Raw genomic sequence first — 22,966 nt, 5'->3', positions numbered from 1 at the left:
GTACAAAAACAAGTGGAGGGGAAAGCAGGGATCAAATTGTTTCTGCAGAGCTTTGATCCCTGCTTTCCCCTCCACTTGATAATCCTTAGCAAAAGGTAAGCATGGGTCAAAGCGCTGCAGGATCACTTTGATCCCTGCTTTCCCCTCTGCTTGCTAAGTCGCATGGGGCTTAACAAAAGGAGGGGGGAAGAATCAAAGCAATCCTGTGGCTGTATAAGGGGGAAAGGGATCAAGATGATTGTGAAGTTGCAGGATTGCTAAGCCCCACGGGGCTTAGCACGAAGGAAGAAAACAGGGATCAAAGCGATGATCCCTTTCCCCCTACACTTGCAAAGCCCCACTTAGATTTCTTGATTTTGGGTTAGAAAAGTGGGCGGGGTCTTATAAATGGGAGCATCTCATACACGGAAAAATACAGTATTTGAGTCTGGTCTTTAGTACATTTCAGCAGCTGCATCAAGTTGTTTATATAAGAATTCACAAAGGTAACTGAATTCCTGAAATACCTGTAACTCATTTGGGAGATAAAAGCCAAACTCAACGGGAGATTTCCTTGACTCTCATCTACAATCTTCAGCCATAGAGGCATTGAGCTACATGCAACTGGAAGGTCATATTTACTTCAGGCAAAATGGCTGAAAATGTTAGTATCCAGAAGAACCCTGATTTGACCTGAGAAGCAGTGTGCAAGCTGATGTCAGGAGCGACATCATTCAAAAAAAAAAAGGGGGGCGGGGGATTATAGCCACAGGGCATGCTGAGTCCCTAACTCGGCTTGTCACATCTTATGAAGCTCTTGCTCTTAGTGTGATGTTGGACCACTTAATTTTTTTGTCAAGATAAAGAATAAGGCACACACACTGACCATTTCTCCCCATCTTTTAAAGGTATATATTAGTACTTTTGCCTTAGTGGCATAATTTTTCCCCTTCTTTTTTAATTCTCATATGAGTTTGCATGCTCAATATCGTGTTAACATTGGGAGCTCGTTTCAGTGCTGTCTTTGAATAAAGACAGGCATGCTTTTTACAGAAGAAAGAAAAAGAAAACATATTGCTAAATTTGCAGGAAAAGATCCTACCTATGGATTTTGCTTGCCCAATCCCAGAATAAAGTGGTGAGAAAGACGTGATGGGTTTAACTGGGCTGTACCTTTATTCAACAGTTCATTCAAACTTCCTTGCTTCCTGCAAAGGGGCCTAATGTAATGTAAAGGAAACTGAGACAGTAGTCAGTAGCCAATGTCCTCTCCTGACTCCAAAGGATGAGCCCTACCCCACCCCAGCCCTGTTATCTTAAGATAGCCTGACCCCGCCGGTAACAACTGGAAGACCTTCCAAAGAGCACCTCTTACCCAAGACTTGGGACCTTAGACAGAAGATGGGTGGACCTTTCCGTCCCACCACCACCCCATGCATCTTGTATGCTTATGTTGTAGTGGATGTGAACCTTATTGCTTGGAGTGAAAAACATACCTATCCCTTTTTTTAACAAGATAAAGAATATGCTGTGTTTTATGGAGCAAAGCAAAGACAACACCTGTTTTCCCCTTATTTTGCATTTGGCCTGGACAACCAGTAAACTTAAGAACATTACCTAAAATGATGGAGATGAAAGAAAAGAACAAGGAGACTTGTGGCATCTAAAGATTGATTTTTTTAAAAAAAAATTGGCATAAGCTTTTGTGGACTGTAGACTATGAAACAGGTAGTACAATATAACTGAAGAAGTGGGATACAGTCTAAAAAAGTTTGCCCAAAATCAAATTCATTAGTCTTTAAAGTGCAGTAGGTTTCTTTGCTGTTCTTGGGACAGAGTAACACAGTGGCTTCTGTGTATATTTAGAGATCCTTTGTTGGGGGGGGGATGCATGTAAAGAACAGGGGGGGAAATGACTGCATAGTACGATAAACAATGATTCATACAAATATTAAGTTGTAATTCTAAGCTGTGCTCTGCCAGAACCAGCTGTGCTGAATCCAAAGATTATTTTTAGTGAAGCAAACTGTGCAATCGCAACTCAAAGATCTGCTGGCTGTGTGTGTGTGTTCTCTGCCATCAAGTTGGAACTGACCTTAACAAGGTTTTCAGGGTAAGTAATATATTTAAGGAAGGGTTTTACCAGTTCCACTCCCCCAGTGAGCTTCCATGGCAGAATCTGGATTCAAACTCTGCCAGAGTCCTAGTCCATCACCCTGTTCACTACACCACAGTGGCTGTAGGGGACTAGAATATGCAAAAGCCCCTTCTGCCACCAGAAATGCCCTTGTGCTGGCCAACATTTTTGTGGTCAATTTCATAGATCAGCCAACAACTGCTTCCCTGGCTAAGATCTGGCATCAGAAAAGAGAGGCAGAGAAGGGGTAGAGAGAAGGAAGAGCTGAGCATACTAGATTCGAATTGCCTCCAGCCCAGGGACACTGCCGCAAATGCAAGCACAAAGGTAAGTGACATCCTAACTAATCTGCAGCTTACCTCATTAGGAGAGGTTTGGCTTCAGTCATCTTCAGCTGGCCTTGTGTCAGTTCAGTTGGCCTACATCCATTTTAACTAGTTAGGATTGTATTCTAAAAGCAGGTATTTGTCCCCAGCAAGAACAAACTTGCTGAATCAGTGGGGCTTCAATGCTGACTTCACAAGCCATATGTACCCATTCTGCTTGGAACTAGCAATTGGGATAAGTCTTGGGCTACAACTCCCAGGGAGCCCCAGCCAGCATAGCCACTGATCCTGGAAGTTGCTGTCCAAAAGGGTGACTTTTTCCAAGCCTTGGAACCTGGCCAAATATGCCTAGAGTGGGCTGTAATTATGACTTTGACCTCAGATAACTAACCACAACAATGGTAGTACAAGACATTTGTATTGGGTAAGTCTTAGGAAATTTAGCCTTCTTTTCTGACAACGGCCTATTAGGAAGCCATGAACAGGGTGTGACTACAAGAGCACCATCCCACTTGTGTTCCCCTGTGCTCTTCAAAGACATCCTGCCTCTGGTACTTGAGGCAATACATAACCATCAATCATTACCATAGGTATTAATATATTTTTTCCTTCCATGAAGTCTAGTCCTGTCCAATCTGGTAGAGCAGACATGTTGGTGATGGAGAATTCACTGAAGAGGATTTCAAGCTGTCTTTGTGTGGGGTAGTTAAGATACGATCAGCATATCATGGGTCAACTTGTCTTCAACAGATGTTGTTTTAAGATGAGAAAGTTCTATTTCTAACCACAAGTGTTCATACTTCCAGACAACCAAACAATCACATGAATTATGATAACTGAAAACAAGCAAATTTATCACCAGAACACCCAAACTCCAGGACGTTTTCCCCACCTCACATAAATATACTGTCTTGGCTTAGGTCAAGCTTACCTGAGTTCATACCCAATCCCCCCCCCCCGTTACTTCCACTAAATGCATCATTTCATCAATATTCTTTTTTGCACTGACTGTGACTTAACCAAGGTTCATGTCAGGTCAGCCACAGAGCAAGGTGGTCAGAACGACATTGGCTTCAGGCTGACTGGGAACCAACCCAAGCTTTCAGCACACAGCAAGCTGCTGTAGGGAGGACATTTTCATAGGAACAAACCCTAAGAAGTCAATATGTTAAACTTCAACCTAGGTCAACTTGACATGGATCATGATAGCATATTGGGAGGGGATCCTAAGCTGTATTTGCTTCAAGCATATGAATCACATTTTTCGTTAGAGGAGCTTCAGGTTACTATAATCACCTATTGTTTCTTTGGATTGGCCTTTCTGTAGACTTCAAAGAAAATGTGTGCCCACACTGACACTTGTGTGTGTGTGTATATGTGTGCCTGCATGTGTATAATGTCTTCCTGAACACTGTGCCAGCCAGAACGTTCTGTGATATTTTAACCTTTGAACCTCCTTAACTGGAACTATGTGCTAAATAATTTTAAACCCTATGTCCCCAAGTAATATATACTGTGCCAGAAAAAGCTTATTTCTTTTGCTGGCATAAATTATGAAAACTGAGCATACCTTTGTAACTGGGCACCATATTTTCTTGCTTAGTTTTATTTTCTTCCTTTTAGACTTTGAGAATTCCTAGCCACAAACATGCTCCAAGTGGATTACAATAAATCTGGTGTAATAATGCTATTTAAAGCCCTTAAGTTCCTCCCCTACTTCCAGACTCTAGGATATTATGGAACCACCAATTTGGTTTTTTATATTTCTATTGGAAAATTACAAGCCTGCATGCTTTTCTTTTAACACTGGGTCTCTGTGGGGAGCATGCTTGGTATCTGCTACTAAATTTTGAGGGTTTTTTCCTATCCCCCAGACTGCCCCTTCCTACTTGTCACTTTCTTTGTTGGCATCTTTCATTATTCCTCCCTTTTCTGCTGTTCAAAGATGGACAAATAGACTCAGATATAGCTACATACTACTGTATATATGTACATATGAAAGAACAAGCCCACAAACAGTGAACACACAAACATACACACACACCACACATACAGTATTTGTTTCCATTAGTAATGAAGTATCCAGACTCACAATTTTCCCTGTCTAGGCAAGGAGTAAGACTGGGCAGATTTCTCTACATTTTTCTCTGCATGTAAAACGGAATAACCAAATTTCAAGAGACAAATTATATTTGCAGAAGATATGGTCTTTGGGTCAAAGAGCAACGGGGGGGGGGGGGACAGAAGTGGTCCCAATCTAGATCAAGAACTTATTCCAGTTCAGTGCTGCATCTGCTTTTTCTTCAGAATAAATGTCACCGATTTAATGTTTAAAACAATGGCTGTAATTCCATTGCACCGCTCTGCATGCCAAATGATGATGGCAGCAGCAGCAGCAAATCACCCTCAATTAAAGGCTTCTTTGGGGGATTTTTAGGGTGCATGCAACCTCATTGTATTGTATACAAACTGCTTGCACCCCCAAATCAACTTTAATCAGTGATAATTTATCACTGGTCATGACATCATCCTTCCATGCCATTTTTCCTTTTCTTTCCTCCCTTTTATGTGTAATTGGACAGCATTTTAATATTGGATATCCCATATGGGTTATGGCAAACTGTTGTCCAAGTGTTGGGGGGGGACACTCATCCGTCCAGTGTGGGAGTGAGTGTGCCCCCTTGCTCTGATCACAAGCCATCAATACACATGTGTTGAAATATAATCCTAGGAAACTCTTTGATACCCTCTATATCTCAGAAAATTTCTTTCAGTATACTGAGTTATCTAAAACTAGAGATGTGAAGAATACTGGCTAATTCCCTTACTTTTGCCTTACATTGTTTTCCTTTTGAATATACAGTACTCCATAATTTCTAATAAAACATGATCCTAGTTACATTCCTTTGGTATGCCTTTGAAAAATGAAGTTATTTTTCTAACTTACTATCATATCAAATTTTCTTTTAATTGTTTTCAACCTAGTGGGAATATTTTCAAAGGTAAGCAATTTTTAATGGATTTTGTAACAGCATAGCAACAGCTCACCTGCATATCTTGCTGATTTCTCTGTTCTGTTGACAGAAACCTGCAAAAAGGTGGGGACTCTTTTATGAGCTCAGACACCAATTCATACATCAATTCCAAATAGAAATGTGAGTAATCTGATCCTTGAGACTTCTAGTATGGAATGACCTGTACCTCCTGGGCTGGTGTGTGGCCCATAATTTCGACACACACTGTCTTTTATACTTCCCAAAAGTTTTGGCACATTTCTCAGATTTAAAATAAAAATAAAAATGTATTTAAGAAACAAGAATTTTCAGAGGAAATATATAGAGAAACATGTAAATACGTATTCAAATTGCAATTTTCATGCAGATTTATGAAAAACAAAGATGAATTAAGGGTGATGTAGCAGATTTATGGCTGAACAAACACAAAAGGAGCACAGAGCAGAAACAGGCCAATTCACCCATATCTATTTTTTAAATATACATTGTAGAACCCTGGAGTCAGGTTAATGCAGAAGGCAGATGGTGTAATTATGCAAATAGGCTGGAGTTTTAAAAAAATTAAAAATAAAGTCCGCAATTCTAGGATGAGGAAAAGCACATGTCAAAGTGTGACAATTGGGACCAGGACAATGAGAGACAGAAGAAAAATTAAATGAGATGCAATAAGTGCTAGAGTTTCTAAAGCCAATGAATCGGATCCATATTAGCACTTCTCATAGCCCTGCTCATGCAAGAGGTAGAAGGAATAATTATGATCGCCTCACAGTGGCTTCCCTTTGTCTACCCTTAATGCAAGGAACAGCAGCAGTCTTCACAGTATTTCCTTCCTTCTGTTATCCAGGGTGAGATAACCAATACAGTTTAGTGGAAAGAGAGACAAAGAAGGACTCAGGAGACCTGGCTTCAAAATTTCCACATCACCTTCAAGAGTATCCCCATTCAAAATATACTACAAACACAGTTTTCACAGGAGAGGTTATAGTGGTTAAGCTATCTGTTCAGGGATGGATGAGAGCGGTATACCACCCATGCCACTGATGTCACCTGGGCTTCCATTACCAAAACTGAACCAAGGAGAACTCCTGGACAACATGTCTGTTCTTTCAGACAGCACCTTAGCCATCCAAGAACGGGCTGTCTAAACAGTTCTGAGACCCAAGAAGCATGCACTGAGATTACTTCTGTATTTTAAGGATTCAGGAATTTTTTTGGCTCTCTTCCACCCCATTATATATGCTCAGATCCCCCCAACTTGTTTTTTTCATTATGTGAAGACTAGAACTCTTAGGTTTTCTCCTTTCCTGTTTCCTCTGAGGTCACGTTCATTCCCCCCCCCCTTCTTCCTTTTCAAGATAGCAGCAGTAGCCCAAGTTGATACTCTCCATCATGTCTGCTTGAGCAGACTGACACAAATGGAGATGAGCTGTGAGGCCAAGCTTATACATTTTCTTGGTTTTAAAAAATTGTGTTCCATTCCTTGTTGTCTAATACCCTTTTCCGGAGTGGCAGTTCTTCTTCAAGTGCCACAAGCTCAGCATTGTGTCACCACCCTCTGCTAGTATAAATACCAAATAATTCTAATGGATGCAGCCTATGAAAGGTCCAGGGAGTTTAGTTCCCAGATACATAGAACTTGCCCAGCCTTGATAGAGAGGTTAAATAGCAAAATTATATAGAAGTTTAATAATAAGAAAAAATGGGGCCCTCCAGGATATCATAACACAGATAACACAGGGGCAAGGGGAAATTCTAGAGTGCCAGTTCATGGAACTAATCCTTTAGGTAAGAATAGAAATAAATAAATAATTGCTTATTCTCTGTACTTCCAGTTCCCAAGTTGTACATACAGTCTTGGCAACATACCATGTCCAGTGGCCTGCGTGCCTGCCGAGAGGTCTGGGAGAATTAAAAGCAACACACTCCCCCAAAGTACCTCGGCAGCAATACTCAAGGCCATCAAGATACCCAGGACCAGTTCAGCGTCAAATCCAGGCAGGAGGTCAGATTGAAATGGGCGCAGAGAAGGCATGCATACGGTTTCAGCTTAAACTCAGTACACCCTGGGTGCTAAAATCAGGATGCAAATGCATAAGTCTTTTTAGGCTATGGACAATTGTCTTAGCAATCCAGATGTCAGTGCTTATACAATCTAAAAGTTCCTAAAGAAGTTTAAGTGCTGGAGTATGTTTTTTTTTTTTAAATGAGGAATGAATACAAACCGTTTTAATGACCTTCCTTACAAAGAGAGAGAGAGAGATTGAGAGACAAAAGGATCTTGAAAATAAAGCTTATTTATGCCCCCCCCCCTTTCGTTGCACAATTTCTCAAACCACTAGACTGATGAGAAACTGCTAAGTAATCACAGGTGTATTGGTGTATTACTACATTTTTCCCAATGGCTTTTTCTCCAAGTAGTAATCTTTATTTAAGAAAAAGCTTTGAAGTTTCAAAATGCGGAATTGTTACACATAGTATATACATATCTACATTACAGTTATGGAGAGCAATGTGGGCTCGCTTTAAAGAATCCCAGATGACTGTTGGAAGAAAATTAGAGGAATGACAACTGCATGCGGTATGAAAGCATACTCGAAGGAGGAGGTCAGTCCTGCGTGCCTGAACTCTTTCCTTTCCATTTTTCTTTTTTAACTACATTTGTGCCCCCCCCTCTTGCACATGCTTTTACGCAGTGAATTAAAACATCTGCCTGGCCTTTCTGAAGGTCTGGAAAGCAAATGGAAATAAGATACAGTATTCCAGACTTTTGATCTTGTGTTTATTAATTGCAGATCAGAAAGCAAAGTAAAAACCCAGGTGGACAGACTTGCTGTGATTTTTTCCAGCAAAAATTTTTTTTGAGTTGCAGCATTGATACGCTATGGCGGGGAGCAGGGGCAGGTGGGAATCTGATATGAGAAACACATCTGTGCAGAAATGAGCGTGCAAGCCACATGTGGACTATTATGTCTGACAGCCGTTCCCAACTTGGTGTCCTTCAGCCACGCTGGACTGGTACAGCTTTCAACTTCCTCCAGCCACCTGGGGGATGAGATAATAGGTTAGGATGCTCAAGGCCTATGTTGTGAAGTTGTGCATATGTGTGCTGGAAAATTTTGGCTACAGCTTTATAGTTTAACATGGCTTTATGGTTGTTTTTTGATAATCTCACTTATTGTTTTGCTGTGCTCTGACTGGATGGCTTTGAGCAGAAATAAAATTTAATGGTAGAGAAATAATGAATGAATGTGTGCATATAAGGCCTGAGGACACGTGCAACATGGTGTGGTGTGGTAAATATGGAAGGATTGCCATGTTTGAAATTATCTTTAGGAGGAGTTCTAGCTGAAATCACTCCTATATTCTCCTGTAGGCTGGTTGATCTATTTGCAGTTGCCCAGACATTTATAAATAGATCTGTCGCTCTGGAGAGCATCTTAAGAACCTCTCTGTCCATGAAAAGCTTTTTGCTTAAAGCCAAAAGCTGGAGTTCTCACTAGTTATTTCAAGAACTTAGGAAAGTTGCTTTTTTTGGACTGTATCTTCCAGAATTCCCCCAGTCAATATGGTAATGGGTTGTGCTAGCTAAAGGATTTGTAGAGTTACAATTTTAAGAAGCATACTTTCACGATGTAATGTCTACACCTGGAGCAGATTCTTAACAGCCTGAGGGAAAGCTCAGAATGGTTGGCAATGTCTAAGGGAAATCTCAATTCCCTTTGCTCTGATAGACTGCTTTTGGTCAAAGATGGTTGCATAATACCACTTCCAGCAGTGTCACATGTCCCTGCCAGTAGCACTCAGTGGTTTAAGCTACTTAGCTATGCTATACTACATGCCCAGAGCCAATAAGAAATTGCACTGAAGACACTACCCTCCCCACCCCAGTTTGCTGTGTTCCTTAAGCCTTTCAGCACTACTACCATTTAACATGTGCTTTCCCATGAAATGTTTGGATTTTAATAATGCTATTAGTGGCTACACCTGTGTTAACCCAAGGACTTTTAAATGGCTTAAAGATTTCATTGTCTCAGTGTGTGGCAGATTTCCTATTTATTCTTTACCATTAGCCACCCCGAGTAGACGTCTAGAGGGGCGGGGTAAAAATCGAATAAATAAATAAATAAATAAAAATTACGTTTATTCTTTACCATTAAGCAGCATATGAAAATACAGTGGTACCTCGCAAGACGATTACCCCTCAAAACGACAAATCCGCATGATGACAATGTTTTGCGACCACCATTTTGCTTCGCAAAACAGTGATTTCTATGGGGGAATTTCGCTGAATGATAATTTGGTCCGTGCTTCGCGGACCATTTATTCGCAAGACAGCGATTTAAAACAGCTGATCAGCGCTCGCAAAATGGCTGCCCTATGGGTGATCTTCACAAAACGACGAGGTATTTCCCCCATTGGAACACATTAAATGGGTTTCAATGCATTCCAATGGGGAAGTGATTTTCGCATGACGATGATTTCGCTAAACAGCGATTTTCACGGAACGGATTATCATTGTCATGTGGGGCACCACTGTACACATTATAGCACCCTTCACCACCCCCACACCACCTGGTAAAGCTGCCTGGTGTGACCTGGTAAAGCTGCCTCTGGAAGCTTTCACTCTGAATGTTGTTGGGGTATCCAGTAGTACTGATGCTTGCCCCAAACTATGGATTTACCTGGTGGCAGCCATTTTAATATCTCACATTGTCTTCAATGAATTACCATTGCACCAAATCCTGGAAATTTTCCTTGTCCATCTACCAACTAAGTCTGTAACAGGGGGGCTAACTGATGAAGCAGGACATGTGTGTCATGGCACTTTTCCTAAGCTCCCCTTAAACCTGGAACCGGTTCTGCCTGACCCATTCCTGTTTAAGTCACAATTCTGTGTTGACTGAAATGCAGATAAATGGGAGATCAGGGTAGATTGAGCAGTACACAACCTCCATGACTTGAAAGGATTAAACTGACAGAAGGAATTTGTTTAGATCCTCAAAATCAGCACACAATGCTGTCTGTCACCTTTAGTACTGTTGCTTGATTAACGACAATACCACTGCAGTTACCCAAAATGCCATCTGTAGTCAATACTAGCTGTGGTTTCCTTAGTATTTAATATTATAGAAAGAAGAGGGAACAAATCGGATGTTACACCATGCGGTTCTGGGTCCACGACCTACTAAAGTCCACAGAGACATCACAGCAGGTAAGCGAAGAAGCTCAGAAGAACTGGTCTATCAGAAAGGATACAAGGCGAGGAAGCGATTGTAAAAAAGGAGATGTCAGGAAACAAGCAAAGAATTTTGTGGGAGAATGAAAATGCAGTCCATTGTACAGATGGGCACTTATCTGCTATTTCATAAAGCCCTTATTCATCTGGATTAAGGGAAGTTTTCACTGAAGGTTCCTCTGAATTTCTGCCAGGGCTCAGTGCAGCTGTATAAGGAGATCATTATCGGAGAAAACTCCACAAATTGGGTCACGCCATACCAAAGCTGAAGCTGGGATCTTAGGGGTCACATCAGGGCAATACATTCATGTCAGGAATTGATATGCTTGCCCTAAAGACGGGGGAGGGGTGCAGGATTTCAGCATGAAGCAACCTTGGCTTTGCCAACAAGCTTGCCACACCTCCAGATATTGGAGATAACCTTTCTTTGTCATAATAGCTGGTTGCCATACAGCACTGTGAACATTTGCAAACACCAGAAGCAATCTTAATCACCTGTGTCAACTTTTTGTTGTGCAGATCACACACCAGACTTATTTCAACACCTACAATTGATCTTTGATGAGACATCCCTATTTCCCTGCAAACAGGGAAACATTGATTTCATGAATCAGATATTGCAACGACCATAATTAGTGACTCTGGGATTAAGATTTCTTTGCCAAAGAGATTATGCCAAAAAGGACCCAAGGGAGGAGGGAAAGAAACAATAAATTGTAATTTAGGGGCCCTAAACTGCTCTTAGTACAGTAGCTAGCTCTCGGTAGCACTGGTATCTTAACAACTGGCAAAAATACTCAGTTTCACAAAGATTAAAAAGAAATGTCTTAATTCCCATCATGTTCCAGATCCATTTTGATTTCTCCCTTTTTGTTTTTTCCATTTGTACTCAACATCTCCTTCTCTTACCACATCTTCCCCACTCTTCACTTCGGTGCTCACTTAATCCCCTCCCCATCCCCACTGTTATGAATCAGGGCCTTACTTCCTTTCTTCTTATCTCTCTTCACTGTTGGGAAATGTGGTTGGGTGGAGGAAACCCCTGTGTGGAGATGCCTAGAGGCTCTGGAAACGTGAATATTCCAGGCCTAACTGCAGCGTTCTCCCTGCTGATTAGGGAAGTATATCATCTTGTAGCCAGTAGCAGAAGCCAACAAGGCACCATGGCAAGACCAGACAGGGCTCCACCTGGAAGCAAGTATTTGGGTTTAGTGAAGTCCAAAGCTCAGCTGAGGCCTTTTATTGCTCTTGCCCAATTCCACTTCTTTGAGGCTCCACTGCTTTCCACAGAGTGAAAAGCCTTAAGCAGATAGTTCTTTCATTCGATGACTCTGTTTAATAGCAGAATAGGACTTGAAGGTACCTAAAAGGAGTGTGCAACTTCACTCACCCTTTGTCTTTCCAAAACATCACTAGAGGTATGTAGCTGGCATTGGTGCACTAGTTGCAAGTATGATGACATTCTCAGACAACTGCCCATTTCTGGGGCTGGGCTCTGAGAAACCAATATTCGTCAGGTCTCAATGATTCTCAGATATGAAAATTTCAGGCTCAAGGGTTTCTGGTCTTTCAGAACCAGGGTCCTTAGTTCCTTAGTGATGTCTGTTCCTGTTGCCTCCTCTGTTGCCACTAGTGGTTCCTCAGCTTCTGAATCTTGCATCCAAGATTCAGAAGCTGGGACTCCTGGATCGTGACATAGTCACTAAAAATGATACTATAGGCTACAGATACATTTTAATTAATCTTCATACATTAGGAGTAAGCAAGCAAACAAACATTCAGTACTTCCTGATCTATTTTCTGATCCCATGGGAATTCCAGCGGATGGTTAGGGTTAGAGTTTCGGATGAACTGAGATTGCCTATATTTCCTGTACCTTTTGCAAACTCCAATACTTTCCAACCTCCTCAGTAGCTCAAAGAAAACCCAGCAATTTTCTTTGTATCCTTGCATATTCAGTCAGAAGATTTTGTCTGTTGTCCAGTGTCTACACAAGATGACATTTTGTTGGATTAGTTGCAGTTGCTGATCCAGAAGGGACTGGTAACATTTCATGAATATGGTTCCATTACCGACGAAAGTCTGCACAAAAGGTAAAGAACTGAGCAGAGCCAAAGAGGACCAACTTTTATTTTCAAATACAGTGGACCCTTGACTTACAGACGGCTTGACTTACAGACTTTTTGAGTTACAGACTTCTCTGGCCGCAAAATTTAGGTTTGACTTGCAGACTGAGATTTGAATTACAGACCAGAAAAAAACCAAAATGGAACAAAAACGGCCTGTTACGGGATTAATCGGTTTTCAATGCACTGTAGGTCAATGGAGACTTGACTTACAGACTTTTTGACTTGAGAACCGCCTTCCAATACGGATTAAGTTCTCAAGTCAAGACCCCACTGTAGACTGACCAGAGATTTCTTTCAAGTTTAGATGAGTGGCTGCTGGGAGAAGATATTCCAGTGTAGTGGCTGTCATTTTCTGGAATCTCTTTCCTAGGATATACTCAGTCATTGATCTAAGAATATAAAAAGCCACTTCTTAATGGTCAGACCATCTAAACCAGCATTGTTCTTTCTGGCAGCAGCTCTCTGTAGCTTCTGAGAGGCCTCTTTTCCAAAAACAAAAGAAACTGGAAACATCTGATAAAATCCAATGTAAACAAGAGACTTCAAAGCCACCAGATGTTAAAAGAAAATGGAAAGGGGAGAGAATGGAATTGTTGACTGAAGGAATCCCAGGTATTTGGGCCAATTATTCTGCAGCCTTCTTAGGAGCAAGAAACCATGCCTAGTATAGAGATATGTGACAGTCTTTTCCCAGATTTTACCAAATGACATTAAATAGCCAGGGTAGAAGAATTCTTTTTAGGTAAGTGATCACCAAATGTCCTGAAGCATGGGTGTTTCCTAGGGGAATAATGCTTATCTGAAGGTAACAACCAATCATGGAGAGGAAACAAAAGATAGATCTTATTAAAATTTGTTAGGCCTCCTAGGATATTCAGAAGAGACTGGAAGAATATAGCCTCTTGAGACACAGTTCTCAAAAAGATCTCTCTTTCCACATGAGAACAGCAGGGTTTTTTTGTGGGCTGCTTACCATACCAGTCAGACCATGTACCGGAAGATCTCCATGTTGGTGCAACCCATAGGCTCTACGCATGCTGTGCAAAATTATCAAGTCAGGTGAAGATCACATTTTCAGCCACTTTCTCCCAATCCCTGCAAAGCCTCTGCTATGCAGAAATGTTTTTTCAGTAACCTCTGTCATGCGCTTCATAGCATTTTAGAAAAATACTAAACAAAATAACCATCTTGTCTCATCCCACTGCTCGTTCTGGTTTGGATGGTTTCACAATAATAATATCATCTGAAAAAAATGCAACATGCATACAAAAAGTTGATGATTTCCCTTTGTCCCCTTTTCCTCGTGTAGAAACAAAAGGCCTGGCAGGAAAGCAAATGGCTCTTTGAAATCCAAAAAAGGATGGGGGCCAAAGAAAAACACAATGGCAACAAGCCATAGTAGCTTCCTTGTTTTGCATCTCCAGTACTCACAGAAAAGCTATCACATGCATACAAAAAAAATTTAATTTAGAATTGGCTCTAGGGTAATGGGTGAACTTGCAAATCATTCAGCTCGAACACACGATGCAATCGTGCAGCTCCGCACGCGCAAAGTTCAGCCTCACACTTTAATTAAAAGTTTCCTTCCCACTTAGGTTCCAAGGCTCCCTAAGGATTCCTTTTGACTTAAGCTTCCCCAAGACAAAATGAATCCCCAGGGTGCCTCAGAACTTGGAGGGTGGGGAGGAGAGCATGGGAAACTTTTAATGAAAGATTAAAATCTATGGCTGAGGACATAATCAGCCTTATGCACACTGAGCTCCATGAACAAGATTCCAGCCACTTCATTAATGATATTACATTAATTATATTCTATTACAAATTGTATTATATTTTATTGCTTCTACTATTTGTATCATGCTACATATATTATTGCATATAATAATTATATTACTTCTATATTAAATATGAATTATATTAATGAAAGAGAAGGGTAACACACAAGCTCAAGTTTTGCCATGACATATTTTCTAAACCATGTTTACTTATCAAATCTGAACTGGGCCATGATCTCGAAGCCAAACTATCTGCTATGCTTACTGTGCAGCATGTGCTGTGGTTGCATTTTCATAGACTCATAGAGTTGTAGAGCTGGAAGAGACCCTAAGAGCCATTGAGTCTGGCCCCTGGTGAAGCAGGGAACTGTAGGCCCAACAGGTAGTCATATGACCTCTGTTTAAAAACATCCAGTGAAGGAAAATGTGTGATCCTTTGAGGCAGTCCACTTCATTGTCAAACAGCTCTTGTTGTCATGACGTTCTTCCCAATATTTAGGCAAAATCTCCTGTCTGCTAATTTGAATCCACTACTTTGGGCCCTAGGCTAGCGCACTACATAGGAGCAGCTTTCTAACAATTTTATTAATTACATTTTCATTTTTTTGTTTATAAAATTATGCTTGCCTCTTCCTTCCCCAGACACGGTAAGAATGGAAATTGCCCCTCCTTCACGTCAAGTGCTATCACTGGCAAACCCCACCCTCAAAAACAAGTTAGCCATGCAGGAAGAATCATTTCTGTTCTGAGTGGGGCTGAGAAAGGAGGGGAACCAAATCTTCACTCCCTCCTCTCAACATTTGTGGCAGGAAGTGTATCCTCCCTCCCCAGCTCCAATTTAGTAAACAGGAATGACAGACATAGCTGGATGCTGCACAGTAAGCATAACACACTGTAGCACTGCTACTTGCATTTAGCGCTAGATCACCTTTGCGCAAACAAAACTGAAGAAGATTAAAATGGATATAAAATTCAAACAACAGCGATAAACGCAAGCAGACTACAATGTTTTCCATGGTATGTGTGTACATTTGTATGTTTGTATGTCTATGAAGAACTTTGGGAAACTGTCCCTTTTCCCCTACCACCATGCAACCTTTTAAACAGAACAAGCCGCTTGGCAGTAGACCATAAAAGGAAACCTGGGGGTCAGCAGGGAGATGGTATCAAAGGAATAAACTCAGTTGTAAAAGGGACTGTGAATCAAGCTGATGCAAAGTTGAATCCCTCTGATTCACCTTGCCAGTATAGTTGCCCCTTTAACAATTGGGTTTCTTCCAAACAGGTAAATAGCACAAAGTGCTGGGGAAAAAAATACAGCTTATTTTCAAAAGGATTCTATTCTATTTTCATACATAACAACTTTCAAGAGTAAGAACTACTCATCAGAGAAAACAGCTATTTTTTGCCTCATGAATGAAAAAATATCTTTGGAGAGAACATTCCTCATTGAAGAGACAAAAAAGTAACTAGCCTCTGAGAAAGTGCTTATACTTGAAAAGTGCTTGATATAACAATAGAAAACTAGAATGCTTTTAGAAAACAAAGCACACTGTTTTCTTCAGCATTGTGTAAAATTGACTTCCTGGTCTTTAATAAATAAATAAATAAATAAATAAATAGAATGGATTGGTTTCGATTTGGTAGTCATTCCTTTTTTCTGAGCAATATTATTGTCCTATTGAATGTGGGGCATAGTGTACTGGTGGCTTGCTTGTGATAATTTGGTGAAGTTCATGTTAGCTGGGAATAATGGGAGATATAATCTCCTATGTCTGGAGGTCACCAGACAATACTAGGGATTTTCAAGTAGGAACAGAAAAGAATCCTGCCAGAGACATTGGAGAGTCACTGCCAATGTGAGCTGGCAACACTGGAATTGAAGGATCAACAGGGTTCCTCAGTATAGGACATCATTTTCTCTCCTTTAATCTCTGTGTACACTCCTACTCCCTGCTAGCACAGACTGTCGTTTCCTCCTTTCAGCAAAGCCTCAGTGGCACCACTCAATCTGCTTGGCCCTTGACCCAAGGCCCACTATATCTGATACATGACCTTCAGTTCTTCCATGCTTCCAGTGTGCAGGAAACGGAGCAGTCACATTTTATGTGGGGATGAGCAAGTAAGATACTGCAGGCCAGGCCTTAGTGAACTTGCCATCTCTCTGGGATGAAGTTGTCAGAGAAACTGCATGTGGAACACAAAAGACAGGACATACTCCATACCTGAAGTAATTGTCATGGTAGTGGCTCTGAAGTAAATGGTGCTCTGATGGCTGCACCATAAGCTACAGTTAATGGAGAATGCCTGGCTTTTCCATAGAGGCTGGAAAACTCACTTTTCTGTGCCCACTGGGAGCTGCCATGTAAAATGGCGATTTTTTCCAACATTATCTCTCAGGGTGTGAAAGGAATTATTTTTTCTTGAACAAAAGTAAAGAAGATAGCACATTTAGTGAACTGCCCAAGCCAGAATGAAATGAATTGGGTCTCAAACGGTCACAGCCTGAACATCAGAGTCTTCTCTGTGCTTAAACCAAGACAGAGATGAAAAACTCTGTCTCAGCTTAAGCAGCCTTCAATTCAACAATGATGTTGTTGATGGCAAGTGAAGGAAAGGCAAACAAATGAATAGACATTTTGTGGGAAACCCCTGGAAAGCAACGAGTCCTGCTAGCTAGTTTCGAGGCTGTCAGACAAAGATGGTCTGTTGAGGGTGAGATGAAGCAAAAATATTGTGGTTGGTTTCTGTGTTGGATAATGACATGAATGGCACCAAGAAAGTTTTCAGAAGTAAAAAAAAACCCAAAAACTTGGACTGTGCGTTATAAAAGAAGTGCAAAAGTATTAGTTTTGCTCACATGGATCTTTCTGCAGTGGTCTTATATCAGCACAGGATCAGTTTTACACAGAGGAAGCCCTACTCTGGTTGCAATTATAAGCACTATACAGTATATACAAATTGCGCTGACAATCAAATGCTTATCTAGTAAGTATTGCAGTGTGATTAATTTAGTGTCCATTATCAAATGTGTAATTACAACAGGACTTTCTTGTCAGCCTTGTGTTCAGTCTCTGTAACACTTTATTTTTTTTCCTTTTCAGAAATACTATGTTTGTCTATTCCACTTAACTTTCAGCAATCCAATGAGAATATTCTTTGGCTTTTGATATATTATATGGAAAAAGGCGCTGATCTCCTGATGGATGTGCTCGAATTAATCAGTGAATTTTGCAAGATACATCAGTTCTATCAAGGACCTCCCTATCTCATTTTGAACTGCCTGGGCTGACAGAGGTAGTCTAGGACCTGGTGTTGAGGACTCCCAGGCTGTTGGTGCTGGGGGACCTCAACATCCTTGCCGAGGCTGCCTTGGCAGGGCGGCTCAGGACTTCATGGCCGCCATGACAACCATGGGGCTCTCTCAATGTGTCATCGGCCCGACACAGGAGAAGGGCCATACCTTGGACTTGCTTTTCTCAATGGGACTGGAAGATGGTGGTCTGGATGTGGAGGGGCTGGTTGTGACCCTATTGTCATGGTCAGACCACTTCCTAGTCAATTTTAGTCTATTAGCTTCTTCTTCCCTCTGCAAGGGTGGAGGATCTATTAAGATGATCTGCCCTCGGAGACTAATGGATCTGGATGGTTTCCTGAATGCTCTGGGGGATTATTTGTCTGATATGGTTGGCGCTCCTGTCAAAGCTCAGATCACCCTATGGAATAGGGAGATGACCTGGGTGGTTTACATGATCGTGCCTAAGTGCCCTCTCCCTACACACAGAGCCCAGATAGCTCCTTGGTATACTTCTAAACTGAGGGCGATGAAGCGAGAGGGGAGACGGCTGGAGCACAGGTGGAGGAAGTCCCACTGGGAGTCTGATCAAATATGACTTAGAGCCCATTGTCGGGCCTATATCATGGCAATACAGCTGGCGAAATGGCAATATTTCTCCAGCTGTATTGCTTCCTTAGAATGTCGTCCAACAGAACTGTTTCAGGTAGTCCAGGATCTTCTTCAACCGGGAAATCCAGTGGAGGTCCCCGACTGCTCATCAGCTCGCTGTGATGAATTTACCATTCATTTTGAGGGGGAAATTGATCAGATTCGCAGTGGGTTGGACTCCACCGTTACTGCAAAATCAGTATGTCCAGTGTGCCATGCTTAGATCAAATATTAATGGATGAGTTTCAATTGTTGAGACCTGAGGATGTGGACAGGGTGCTTGGATTTGTCCATTCTACCACCACTCTGCTCAACCCTTGCCCATCTTGCCTAATTGGAAGATCTGCCGGGGGGGTTACACTTGGGTCCAGGAGGCTGTGAGAGGGAGTGGTCGCTACCACTTTGAAAGAGGTAGTAATTCTACCACTCCTTAAAAAGCCTAACCTGGACCCAAGGCTGGTGGTTAACTACCGATCAGTGGCTAACCTCTCTTATTTGGGCAAAGTGTTGGAGTGGTTTGTGGCCAGGGAACTCCAGCCACTGCTGGATGAAATGGATTTTCTGGATCCATTTCAATCAGGTTTCAGGCCAGGTTTTCGTACTGAGACTGCCTTGGTCGCCTTGTACGATGACCTTTGCCGGGAAAGAGACAGAGGGAGTGTGACCCTGTTGATACTCCAGGACCTCTCACCGACTTTTGACACCATCGACCATGGTGTCCTTCTGGATAGGCTGGCTGGGTTGGGAGTTGGGGGCACTCCTTTACGGTGGTTCCACTCCTTCCTGGCTGACTGTGTCCAGAGGGTGGTGCTGGGGGACAGTTGCTCTGCCCCATGGCATTTATGTCATGGGGTTCCTCAGGGCTCATTACAGCCCCCCATGCTGTTTAACATCTACATGAAACTTCTGGTCATCAGGAGGTTTGGGCTGAGGAGTCGGCAATATGCTGACAATACTCAGCTCTACCTCTCATTTTCCACCAATCCAGGTGAGACGGTTTCTGTGCTGAACTCGTGTCTGAACCTGATAATGGACTGGATGAGGGTTAATAAATTGAAACTCAATCCAGACAAGACAGAAGTGCTGTTAGTGGGTGCTTTGTCGGACACGCTGTAGGGCCATTTTCCTGCCCTGAATGAGGTTACACTCCCCCTAAGGGACAGGGTCCGCAACCTGGGGGTGCTCCTGGACCCCAGTCTAGCTCTGGAAGCCCAGGTGGACTCGGTGGCCAGGGGCGCCTTCCTTCAGCTGCAGAAATTGTACCAGCTACAGCCCTACCTGGACAAGCATAATCTCATGACAGTTACACACACACTGGTAACATCTTGCATAGATTACTGCAATGCACTCTACATGGGGCTGCCTTTGAAGATGGTCCAGCGACTTGAACTGGTCCAGAATCAAGCTGCGTGGCTCGTGAGTGGTGGATCTGCTAGGGGACATTTTAAGCTGGTTCTGGTTAAATTACTTTGGTTACCAGTTGCTGCCTGGGCCCAATTTAAAGTGCTTGTTTTGACCTATAAAGCCCTAAACGGCTTGGGCCCTGGATACCTGAAGGAGCGCCTCCTTCCATATGAGATTACCCAGCAGTTAAGATCTAGCCAGGGGGCCCTTTTGAAAGAACCATCGCTCAAAGAGGTAAAAGGGATGGCTTGTAGACAAAGGGCATTTTCGGCAACTGCCCCCAGACTATGGAATGCTCTCCCAATTGAGATTCGTCTGGCGCCAACACTGATGACATTTAGGTGCCAGGTCAAAACCTTCCTGTTCCAGAAGGCTTTTAATTGAAAGAATATCAACTGTGGGTCCTGATGGCAATTTTAGAGTATCTATTTTAATTGTATTTTAATTGTTTTAACTTTTTATTTTATTTTAATTGTTGTAAGCCGCCCATAGACCTTTGGGTAGAGTGGGCGGCATATAAGTTAAATAAATAAATAAATAAATAAATAAATAAATAAATAAATAAATAAATAAATAAATAAATAAAAGATGATACCTGCTGCCTTTACAAATATATGGCCAGAATACTAGTGATTTACATTTCCTTAATAAAATGATGTAAGTTGCAATGGCAAACTGCCACTTATTAACAAGGTACTAGCTATGTTCCTCATCACACACAGGATTGTGTGATCGAGCACATGTCCAGGAACACAACTTACATCTCATTAATAAGCAACAATTTGCCACCAAAACCTACACTATTTCACTTATGTAAGCATAAATGTGGTCAGTGTTTCAGTTGTTAAAGGAAACATTTCGGGCTAAATGATTGTCATTCAGCCGTGGTTATCTTGTAGCATGTCCTCTCATGCATTGCCAAAGAAGAATTAATACATTCCAAAAATGCAAGACAAAAGATGACACAGATCTTCATGAGTAGTGCAAATATAGAAATAATTGCAGGCCAGAATCCAGTTGAATATTTATGCCTGCATAAGTGCAATGATGTGACTTGGAGCAGTGAATAGCTATTAATTAGTGAGTCCCTGACTGATTTGCTATTGGTATGCCAGTTGGGTGGCTAGACACACATCTAGCAATTTCTTAAGGAACTCATTTAGTAACAACTATGCACCACTCTGAGTTGTGTCATTGCATTTACACAGATACAACTATTCAGTATATTCTAGTGACAAAAAAATAAATAGAAATGTAAATATGTCACCATAATGCATAAATGGTGACCAAGTCAGCCCTGTACCTGCTCCGTTTGCTTCCCTGTGCTAGCTGTTGCTGGTTAACTCCAAGCCAGCCCTCAGCTCTATGTTTTTAAGATCTGTGAACTGGACACTCCTCTGAGGACTCCCTTGAGTGGATGCAAACTGAGTGTCATCCAAGTTAGCCCTATTTAGTTGCACAGAGGACCTGATGCATATATTGGTAGTTAGTACAACTGTGGGCTAACTTTAGAAAAGAGTTATAAAAGGAACGCATGTGGATTTATGTTGTTTAAACATCTGTCATTCAGTTTACATTACTCGCTTATTCCGATGACTTTACCTGAGCCAGTTACTTTGCTTGATTTCTTTTAAAGAGCCAAAGCATATCTATTATTAGACTGTATGTACTCTTAGGCAGCTAAAGAACTAACAAACTAAAGCTTTTAAAATGACTAGGGAAAAGGTGGCAAGATAGGTGACATTCTCCTGAGTGTCTTCATGCAACCATGACATGTAATCTGCAATTATCTATTGCCGGCAAATGGATGGTGCAATGATGCCTAAAAGTCTCATTGTAAAACAAAGGTTGCAACACACCTCTTCTACGTTGTTACATGTTGATACTTTGATTCGTTAAGGGTTCCCATCTTGGGATGAGCTTATAACAAGAAAGCCCTTTATCTTGGATCGAGGGTGTCCAGTCTTCATGCCTCTCTGATCTGCACACTAAGCTACAGGCAACAACAAAGCTAGGACTTGTAAATCTCAGAACAGTGGTCCCAAAACAATGTTTGTCCACATACCCACACACCCACAGCCCATTAAAAACACATACTAAGGACTGGCTACTTTTCGAAGAGGCTCATTTTTCTTGCATCAGGGATTCTCTTAGGCTAATTCTATAACAACAGTCAGAAGATATCTTCTCCAATGGATAGATATTATTTCTGGGAGGTCTGTCACCACGATGGCAAAGTGACATGCCTATAAATCTGATTGTACTTTTGCAAACAGCTTTTGAGAACCTTCCATATGAAAAGAGGTATACAGATAAACACATAAATGTATGGTGCCTAGTACCAATGCTACAAAAAGAATGATTAAAGGTTAAAAAGTGGTATATGGATAAACCTTTATGGTGCCCAGTATCAACGCTACAGAGAGATTAGTCACAGGTTAAAAGGCAGTCCTCTCATGCTTGACCTTCAAGAAGAGATGCAAGGATCATTTATTCAGATTTTCTTTTGCAACTGAGACAGATAAAGTATTCCAGTTTAATTGCATTCACCATTTTTCATACTGCTGTTGCCATCTTTAGTGATCTAATTTATTTTAATTTAATTTATTTTATTCTGAAGCTGATTGTTTATAGCCTTGAGTGTTATTTGCATTGCCCTTTTGTAAGCTGCCCTGTAGTGTTTTGGATTTTAAAAAAATCTAAGGAAAATATTTAAAATAAATAGGTAAATAAACAGATAAAAGGACTGGTAAACCACTTCTGAGTACTCTATAAGTAGAAAACCCTGAGAAGGTCACCATAAGATGGAGCTGGCTTAACAACACATCATTATTATTGAGACACTGTGAAAAGTTCCATTTGTAAGCAGACATTGTCCTTCTCTGTGGAATGTTTTATTTATGTATGAAATTGTCTACATACTTAACATGCCCATTTTAATATTGCCCTTCTTTTATAGTTTAACATTTGTGATCACAGCTATGCTGGAAGAGGTGGGGATGGAGGGATGGGATGTCATA

General features: G+C 41.4%; 1 long non-coding RNA gene across 1 annotated transcript in view; it reads right to left on the bottom strand.

Annotated features, from left to right (window-relative positions):
* Positions 1–4,070: 4,070 nt before the first annotated feature.
* Positions 4,071–22,966, bottom strand: part of LOC144589556 (uncharacterized) — a 73,571-nt gene continuing 54,675 nt past the window's right edge. The window contains exon 2 of the long non-coding RNA XR_013545726.1: positions 4,071–8,498. This is a non-coding gene — a long non-coding RNA (uncharacterized LOC144589556). The remainder of the gene's footprint in view (positions 8,499–22,966) is intronic.

The sequence above is a fragment of the Pogona vitticeps genome, chromosome 5 (assembly GCF_051106095.1).
Source record: "Pogona vitticeps strain Pit_001003342236 chromosome 5, PviZW2.1, whole genome shotgun sequence".
Classification (NCBI taxonomy): domain Eukaryota; kingdom Metazoa; phylum Chordata; class Lepidosauria; order Squamata; family Agamidae; genus Pogona; species Pogona vitticeps.
Note: the sequence above shows the minus strand (reverse complement) of the source record. Positions and strands in the feature narration are given on the sequence as shown.